This window comes from Triticum aestivum, chromosome 7D (genome assembly GCF_018294505.1).
Source record: "Triticum aestivum cultivar Chinese Spring chromosome 7D, IWGSC CS RefSeq v2.1, whole genome shotgun sequence".
Taxonomy (NCBI): Eukaryota; Viridiplantae; Streptophyta; class Magnoliopsida; order Poales; family Poaceae; genus Triticum; species Triticum aestivum.
Genome location: NC_057814.1, coordinates 92,299,396 through 92,308,994, shown reverse-complemented (window position 1 = coordinate 92,308,994; position 9,599 = coordinate 92,299,396).

Genomic DNA, 9,599 nt, shown 5'->3' with positions numbered 1-9,599 from the left:
CCTAGGAGGAGTCCTACTCCCACCGGGAGTAGGATTCCCCCCTTCCAAGTAGTAGGAGTAGGAGTCAAGGAAAGGGGAGAGAGAAGAGAAGGAAGGAGGGGGCGCAGCCCCTCCCCCTAGTCCAATTCGGACTAGGCCTTGGGGGGGGGGGGCGTGGGGGGCGCCCAGCCTCTCCTCTCTCTTTCCCCTAAAGCCCAATAAGGCCCATATACTCCCCGGCGAATTCCCGTAACTCTCCGGTACTCCGAAAAATACCCGAATCACTCGGAACCTTTCCGATGTCCGAATATAGTCGTCCAATATATCGATCTTTACGTCTCGACCATTTCGAGACTCCTCGTCATGTCCCCATTCTCATCCGGGACTCCGAATTACCTTCGGTACATCAAAACACATAAACTCATAATATAACCGTCATCGAACTTTAAGCGTGCGGACCCTATGGGTTCGAGAACAATGTAGACATGACCGAGACACGTCTCCGGTCAATAACCAATAGCGGAACCTGGATGCTCATATTGGCTCCCACATATTCTACGAAGATCTTTATCGGTCAAACCGCATAACAACATACGTTGTTCCCTTTGTCATCGGTATGTTACTTGCCCGAGATTCGATCGTAGGTATCTCAACACCTAGTTCAACCTCGTTACCGGCAAGTCTCTTTACTCGTTCCGTAATACATGATCCCGCAACTAACTCATTAGTTACAATGCTTGCAAGGTTTATAGTGATGTGCATTACTGAGTGGGCCAGAGATACCTCTCCGACAATCGGAGTGATAAATCCTAATCTCGAAATACGCCAACCCAACAAGTACCTTCGAAGACACCTGTAGGGCACCTTTATAATCACCCAGTTACGTTGTGCCGTTTGGTAGCACACAAAGTGTTCCTCCGGTAAACGGGAGTTGCATAATCTCATAGTCATAGGAACATGTATAAGTCATGAAGAAAGCAATAGCAGAATACTAAACGATCGTGTGCTAAGCGAACGGAATGGGTCAAGTCAATCACATCATTCTTCTAATGATGTGATCCCGTTAATCAAATGACAACTCATGTCTATGGCTAGGAAACATAACCATCTTTGATCAACGAGCTAGTCAAGTAGAGGCATACTAGTGACACTCTGTTTGTCTATGTATTCACACAAGTATTATGTTTCCGGTTAATACAATTATAGCATGAATAATAAACATTTATCATGAAATAAGGAAACAAATAATAACTTTATTATTGCCTCTAGGGCATATTTCGTTCACCGAGCCCGGTGGACGGCCGGACGAGTCCATGCCCGCAAACCTTCGGCGGCGGCGGGCGGACGAACCAGTGCCTGCATGCGGTGACGCGCCCTTGCCTGCGCTGCGGGAGAGGCTCCCAACCACTCCATCGCCTGGGGCAGCAACCGGCGGCGGCCGAAAAAGGCAAATCCGGCGGCCCGTGATGAAGTGCCGCAGATCTGCAAATCCGGCGGCCTGCCGACGCAGGGGGGAAGGGAGGGGAGGCCTCGTGCGCGTGGCGGCCTTCCGGCGTGCTCCTGCCGGCTGCTGTCACCGGAATCTTGGGCGGCGGGCGGCGGCGGCGCGCGGGGGGAGAGGAGAGGTGGTTGGTGGGAGAAAGCGCGGGATGAAATGTCCCCCCCCACCAACCGCTTCCGCTTATATGCAGGGCACCGCAGCCGCGAGGCCGAAACCCGCATTTTCCCGGGTTGGGGTCGGGATTTTGCCGCGCCCCCTAAAATTTTTTGCGGGCCGGGGCGGGATGCGGGATCTGATCGGGCTGGATTTTCTGCCCTGACCTGCATTTTGGCGGTTATTTTGCGGATCGGGGCGGGATGCATGGTCTGCTAGAGTTGCTTAAGTACTATATCATGGGAGGAGGGAGTAGTGGATATAGATAGGAGAAGGGCGTTCTGATCAAACATATTGCGCTGCATACTGCGCTGGCCCCATCAGCTTTTTTCATACATATTTGAATCATATATACGTTGAATTCTAATATATATGAGTCTTTATATGATTTGCCTACATTCCGAATTAGTTGTCTTAGATTTATCTAGATACCTGTATTTAGATAAATCTTATAGACAACTAATTTGGGACGGGGGTTATAATTAAAATTATGATCCAGTTCAATTGAATATACTTCAATGCATTCCAAATATATATAGATGCAGATAATCTACAGAAATGGGACTGCCCAATTATCATACACCTGATTTTCAATTCGACTTAGGTCGTATTTTACTCCAGTCCTGTGTTGACACGTACGTGTCTTTCTTCTGTACTCAGTCCTGACTTGGCACAAAAAAAAAAATCCGGGTGTTTTCATTCTAGTTTCAGGTTGAATTCCCCACCCCTATTCCCCCTCTCAGACATTCCAACGATTGTGAACATACAAAACAAACAGTGTGATTGCTTCCTCCCCCCTTCCCGATCATGTTCTTCTTCTCTAGGCTCATCCGGGACAAGCAGCTGGGAGTGATGCTACTTGCGATCCAGACTGCAACCACCCAGTCTGCCTACTTGGTTCCCTTGCTGCTGTTGTTTTAGTATTGTCAAGAGAAACATTCCATGCATGTTTCTTGACAAGTACAACGTGATACAAACAACACGCATTAAAATAGGTGAACGAAAAATATTTTCTGAATTTATTTCAGACTTTTTGATGATGTTTGCATTAGGTAGTCTTTTAATCAATCTGGCTTTATGTTTTTTGGAACATAATGGCGAGTTGTGACTCTGGAAATAGAAATAATAGGACAGCCTTCTTTAATAATAAATAAAACAAATTTGCACAAGAAAATAGATGAGGCTAGATGTCAATCGATTGAGATTAACTAAACTCTAAATTGATATCAGCAAAGGAGATTTTGCACTTTTTGCCTTTATCTTTTTTGACCTTTTGTTTATTTGACAACTCGGTTGATACCGATTGAGATTTACAGTATAACTGAACAGTCAATTGAAAAGTTCTAACATATGGCCTAAAAAATGGAATTATGGTTAACAACCATTCAACATACATCTCACCACGTGAAACATGCGGTAAACAATCCGAACTATTTCAAAAAACCTACATCTGGCCAATATGTTTTCTATTCCTGCGAAGCGGATAACAAGGCCGAGGTGGTGAGCACTTCAATAGCTACGCTGGTAGTGTCCGCGCTTTGTTGGAAGATGAGAGCGGGATAATGATGACGATGATGATTGCATGTAAAGTGGAAATGGTGACGCAAGAGGCCCGTAAGTACTCAACGGCTCCTTGGTCTCCACGTAAGCGAACATCCGGCGGTCGTTGCGGTGCGGCAACATGTTAACGTCGGCGACCACCGTCCCCCGATTCCTCTCGCTGATATCCACTGCGCCATGCTTCGCCTTCCTTGTGTGGTCTTCAATCGGTTTGTGCCTGTACAAGACATGATCTCGTTCATACAACGACCACTCCCATGTGAGGATCTGCTCGTCCTGGACGAGGAGCGGCCACGTGAGATGCCGCATCTTTGTTCTCGATGACGGCTCCCGTGGCCGATGCGGCGGCGTTCTCGTCTGAATGATGTACCAGCAGCTCCACCTGATCTGCCCCACCGTACGACCCTGCATTACCCAGACCTCTGTCCTCTCCATTGCCGACGAGAGTTGGGTAAAGACGATGGCCAGCCTACCGTGCACATCTCCTAGGTGCCAGCTGCCGCCGTTTTTGGAGCTGGACAACACTACGGAGGGTAGTGACCTAATGGACGTGAAGCGTCCGTGCTCGAGGTCGAACGACATGACCTTGTCGGCCTCCGGCGTGGTCCAGTAGGTCACGCCGTCGACGCTGACGACGTTGTCGCCAAGGCTACATCTTGCACCGGAGCCGGCCGGCACACCCCGCCATGATTTCTCCCCCAGCGTAATCACGTGCACCCTGTCGTAAACGGAGCGGTCCAGGTGGCACGGGACGTGGACAACCTTGTACAGCCCCGAGGTCGGGAGGTAGGCGAAGCTGTAGGCCGCGTGCCAGCTCCTATCGTAGCACGTGCTTTGATCATCAAAACGCGGCGGTGGCAGCGGCGGGAGCCTCAGCGCCTCCCCTGTGACGGGGTTGGCCACGGTGATGGCGCCGCCGAGCTCCTGGTCATCGCAGAGGCAAACGAGGCCGTTGCAGGTGCCGACCACGCTCATGCACTTGTAGTGGTCTGCCATGAATTCCGGCCACAGCTCTCTAGGCTTCCATGGAGCCCATAGGTTGTCGATGACGCAGGCGGAGCCCGTGGCGGCGACGAGTGTCTTGGCGCGGCTCCGCAGGCTGGTGGCCGTGCGCGTGCCGACGACGTGGCGCCAGTGCCGGCAGACGAGGCGGAGACGGCGGCGGGTGTTGGGCGGGAGGCGCATCAGGATGTTCGCCAGCACGTCGGCGGGGAAGTCTCGTTGTGGATCCATGGCTGCCGCTGCGATCGCGCACGCTGCGTCGTTGGGGAATATTGCGACCTCGATATGCAATGCAAGGATCGACCTAAGCCGTGCTTATTTATTGGTTATGTATACCGACCTCAGATACTATACTACCTGGTTTCGGATTTCCTTCCATTGAAACCGGATTTGAGTCGTGCTTGACTTGTTGTGATTTGTTTGTTTTTGTTTTGAGAGAGAGAGAGAGAGAGAGAGAGAGAGAGAATTTGTGCTGATTTCGGATGGAACGCGGTAGGTAGCCACGGTTAAGTACGGATTTAAACAAAATATTTTGTATTTATTTATTGAAAATTTTGGATGTAAAATTAAAATGCAGAAACTGTTGTATATACGTGTGATACTTGGCTACACGTGGAGCTCGGATAATAGTATGTTGCTAGGACAGAATAGTGATGTTAGGGCATCTCCACCGGTGACTCTCAAACCGCCGGCAATTGTTCGGGCCACGCGGTTCAAACATGTCGTGTCATCAAACGCGGTCCTCCATTGATCCGCAACATGGTCCGAACGCCTTTCTTACGCAAACCAGAGACAAACGTGGGAAGCGGCTATGCGAGCGTCCGGACAGTACCCACGCCTGTTTTTGACAGCCCTGGCTCACCCAAGACCCCACCCCCTTTCTCGCCCGCGCATGTTCCCGCTCGAAACGGTCATCGCCGCTCCAAACCGTCAGTGCCACACACTACTAGAGAAATGCTTATAGGTAGGACATCAGTAGTAGCGCTGGAAAATAACAAGCGCTGCTGCTAATTAGCAACAACGCTGGTCCGTGGAAGCGCTACATGTGACGCCTTAGTAGTAGCTCTGGAAATGAGAAGAGCGCTACCGCTATTGCCAGTAGGTGGGTCCAAATAAGCAGTAGCGCTGGGCTACGTAAACGCGCTATTGCAATGGAGCTTAGCAGTAGCGGTGTTTGCCAACCGGCGCTACTACTATGAGGACCTTTTCCACCGCGCGGCATCCTCACTCTCCCCTCACACTCTCTCACTCGCAGACTCTGCCACCGCGCGCCGTCGCCGCTGCCACCGCCGTCACTCCTCTCTCCTCCCTCCGGCGGAGGCTAGGTATCTGCCTCCCTACCTCCCTCCTCCTCTCGCCGCCCTCCTCTCTCCCTCCCTCTAGCAGCCCTCTCCTCTCTCCTCCCTTCTCCCGCCACCGTCCGATGCCCTCCTCCCACCTCCTCCAACCGCCCCTCTCCCTCCTCCCGCCGCCGCCCGATGCCCTCCTACCACCTCCTCCGACCGCCCCTCCCTCATCCCACTGCCGTCCTCTCTCCTCCCTCCTCCCGTTGCCCGATGCCCTCTTGCTCACTCCTCCCTCCTGCTCCTCCTCCTCCCACCTCTCTCTGTATAAAAAATTAGGTATAGAAATTTTTAGTAAAAGAATTTAGTGATAGAAATTTTTAGGTACAGAAATGTTTTAGAATACTATATGAGATTTTTTTAGTAAATGTAGGTTTTTTAATAGAATAGAAAAAATCAGTAAATGTAGGTCTTTTGAATAGAATAAGAAACTTTAGTAAATTTTCTTCTTTTTGAATAGAATAGAAAATTAGTAATTGTAGAATAGAACAGAAAATCAGTAAATGTAGGTCTTTTGAATAGAATAGGAAATTTTTAGTAAATTTTCTTCTTTTCAATTTTATGATTAGAACAACGTTTTACAAATTATTAGGGTTAGAACTAAGTTTTACAAATTTTGTTTCTGTTTTAGACATATGGTTTCACTAAGTCATAATAATGTTTTTGTTTATATTTTGTTCTTGTAGAAATCAGCCCCTGCATCATCCCGGCCGCGGTCGTCCCCGTCACCAACCCCCTCCGACCTCGAGGTGAGACTGTAACGCCCACGATGCGGCTATATCTCCCACGTGTCGAGGCACGACTTAGAGGCATAACCGCATTGTGGTTTTGTCGCAAGAAGGGTCATCTTCACACAATCCCATGTAATGAACAAGAATGGGATAAAGAGTTGGCTTACAATCGCCACTTCACACAATACATAAATATAATCCATACATCATCCAAAATACACACATAGACCGACTACGGTCAAGATCCAAATGAAAATAAGATAACCCCAAATGCTAGATCCGCGATCGTCCCAACTGGGCTCCACTACTGATCATCAGGAAAAGACACATAGTAACGACCACGTTCCTCATCGAACTCCCACTTGAGGTCGATCCCATCATCTGCACTGGCATCGTCGGCACCTGCAACTGTTTTGGTAGAATCTGTGAGTCACGAGGACTCAGCAATCTCACACCCGCGAGATCAAGACTATTTAAGCTTATAGGAAAGGATGGTGTAATGAGGCGGAGCTGCAGCAGGCAATAAGCATATATGGTGGCTGACAAACGCAAATGAGAGCGAGGAGAGAAGCAACGGAACGGTCGTCATCTAGTAATGACCAAGAAGTGATCCTGAACTCCTACTTACGTCATTCATAACTCAAACCGTGTTCACTTCCCGGACTCCGCCGAGAAGAGACCATCACGGCTACACACACAGTTGATGTATTTTAATTGGGTCAAGTGACAAGTTCTCTACAACCGGACATTAACAAATTCCCATCTGCCTCATAACCGCGGGCACGGCTTTTGAAAGATAATACCCTGCAGGGGTGTCCCAACTTAGCCCATCATAAGCTCTCACGGTCAATGAAGGATAAACCTTCTCCCGGAAAGACCCGATCAGTCTCGGAATCCCGGTTTACAAGACATTTCGACAATGGTAAAACAAGACCAGCAAAGCCACCCGAATGTGCCGACAAATCCCGATAGGAGCTGCACATATCTCGTTCTCAGGGCACACCGGATGGGCAAGACGTCGGGTTGGCATAGACCCTGGTTACCCAGGGGGCGCCGGACATCGCCCAGTTTGGGCCAGCACTCGAAGGAGCACTGGTCCGGGGGTTTAAATAAAGATGACCCTCGGGCTCGTGAAAACCCGGGGGAAAAGGCTTAGGTGGCAAATGGTAAAACCAAAGTTGGGCCTTGCTGGAGGAGTTTTATTCAAGGCGAACTGTCAAGGGGGTCCCATAAATCACCCAACCGCGTAAGGAACGCAAACTCAAGGAACATAATACCGGTATGACAGAAACTAGGGCGGCAAGAGTGGAACAAAACACCAGGCATAAGGCCGAGGCTTCCACCCTTTACGAAAAATATAGATGCATTAATATAATAAGATATATTGTGATATCCCAACATATCCATGTTCCAACATGGAACCAACTTCAACTTCACCTCTAACTAACAACGCTATAAGAAGGGCTGAGCAAAAGCGATAACTTAGCCAAACAACGGTTTGCTAGGAAAGGATGGTTAGAGGCTGACATGGCAAATATGGGAGGCATGATATAGCAAATGGTAGGTAGCGCACCATGGCAATAGAACGAACAACTAGCAAAGCAAAGATAGAAGTGATTTCGAGGGGTGGTCATCTTGCCTGCAAGGTTCTCAGAGTTGTCGAAAGCTTGATCCTCGTAAGCGTACTCAACAGGTTCCTCGTTCACGAACTCGTCTCCCGGCTCTACCCAAGACAAGAACACAAGCAACGGAACCACAATCAATCACGAGAAATGCACAAGCAACATGATGCAAAACATGTATGATATGCGAGATATGATATGCGATGCATATGCGTGTTCCGGAAGGAAAATGATGAACAAGGCAGTAACTTGGAAAACCAAGCATGCCACTGGAAAGGTGAGATGATTTCGGTTGAAATCGATATAAAGATCACCGGGAACGGATGCACGGTTTGCAAATGGCAAGCAAAACAAGAATGACACGAATCTGCGATTAACATCATGATAGCACTTAAAATGCAACAAGTAACAATGCTACAGCACTCCAACATAGCAACAAAGCATATGACAGTAATCTACAGGAGATGCTTGACAAAAGATGAACACTGAGCTACGGCTAGTTCACAACATAACAGGTTCAAACCAGCATGGCAAAAGTGCAAAAGATAACAGGTTCACAGACTTGGTGAAATTACTGGACATGTCTGAAACAGCATCATGCAGCAATGTTCAGAGCACGACATCAACATGCTACAGGAACTTAACATGGCAAAACAAGGCATGGAAGTAATCTACTAAATGCATATGACAAAAGTCCCTTACTGACCATAAGCCAAAAAGGAACAGAAGATATGATGGCAAGCATGTAAACATAGCAAGTTTCGTTAACAGGTTTCAGACTTTGTGAAGGCATCTTTGTGAGCTTGATTCACTCACCACAAAGCAATTCATGACAAAAAAAGCATACCTATAGCAAGATGGCATGTTTATGAAGCTATCCATGGAAAGACTAAATACATAGCATGTATGTATCAACTACAACAAACTTGGCCAAATTGAGTAACACGTAAACAATCTGCCAGAAATATTTTATAGAAACTTGGCCGGAATGGATCAATTACAACAATAGCTGCAAATCATCCTTAGTGAATATCACCAAAATATGCATGGATCTCTCTGTAGCATCAAGTTTACATGGAAACAAAATAACATCAGACAAAGACTTAGAGAAATCACCAAGTCCCTGAAATCAGAAATATTACGGAGCCTAGTTTGCATTCTTGTGCTAGTCACCACAGAGATCACAAAAATACATGGGATACATCACTGGAAAGATGGCATGGCATACAACAAAACACATGTAGAGCTCATGCCCATAAGATGCACAGATTAAATGATACAAAAATAACAAATCTCCAAGTTCTGCTAAGAACCAGCAGATAACAGCAAGTAGCACTCTTGCACCAGAGATTTGGGCATCAAGATGAACTCTAATGAACATGGTGCAACTGAACAAAATGTAGAGCATCACGAGACGAACATTTCATTATATTACACTCGCGAAACGGAGCTATATGCAGAGAGTTACGATGCAATGAACATGGCAATATGCTGTAAAAATATCATGACTTCAGAGAAATTTCGGGATCGGGAAAAGTCAACCATAGGTCAAAATGGATCGAGATCTGGCCGACGCGGGCTCGGTCGTCGCCGGAGTCGAGGACGGGGAGGGCGGAGGAAGGAGAGGGCGGCCGGCCGGAGCTCGGGCGCCGGGTGCGGGACGGTGGCGACGGCGGCGTTCGGTGGCGGGGACAGGCGCCGGCGCGGG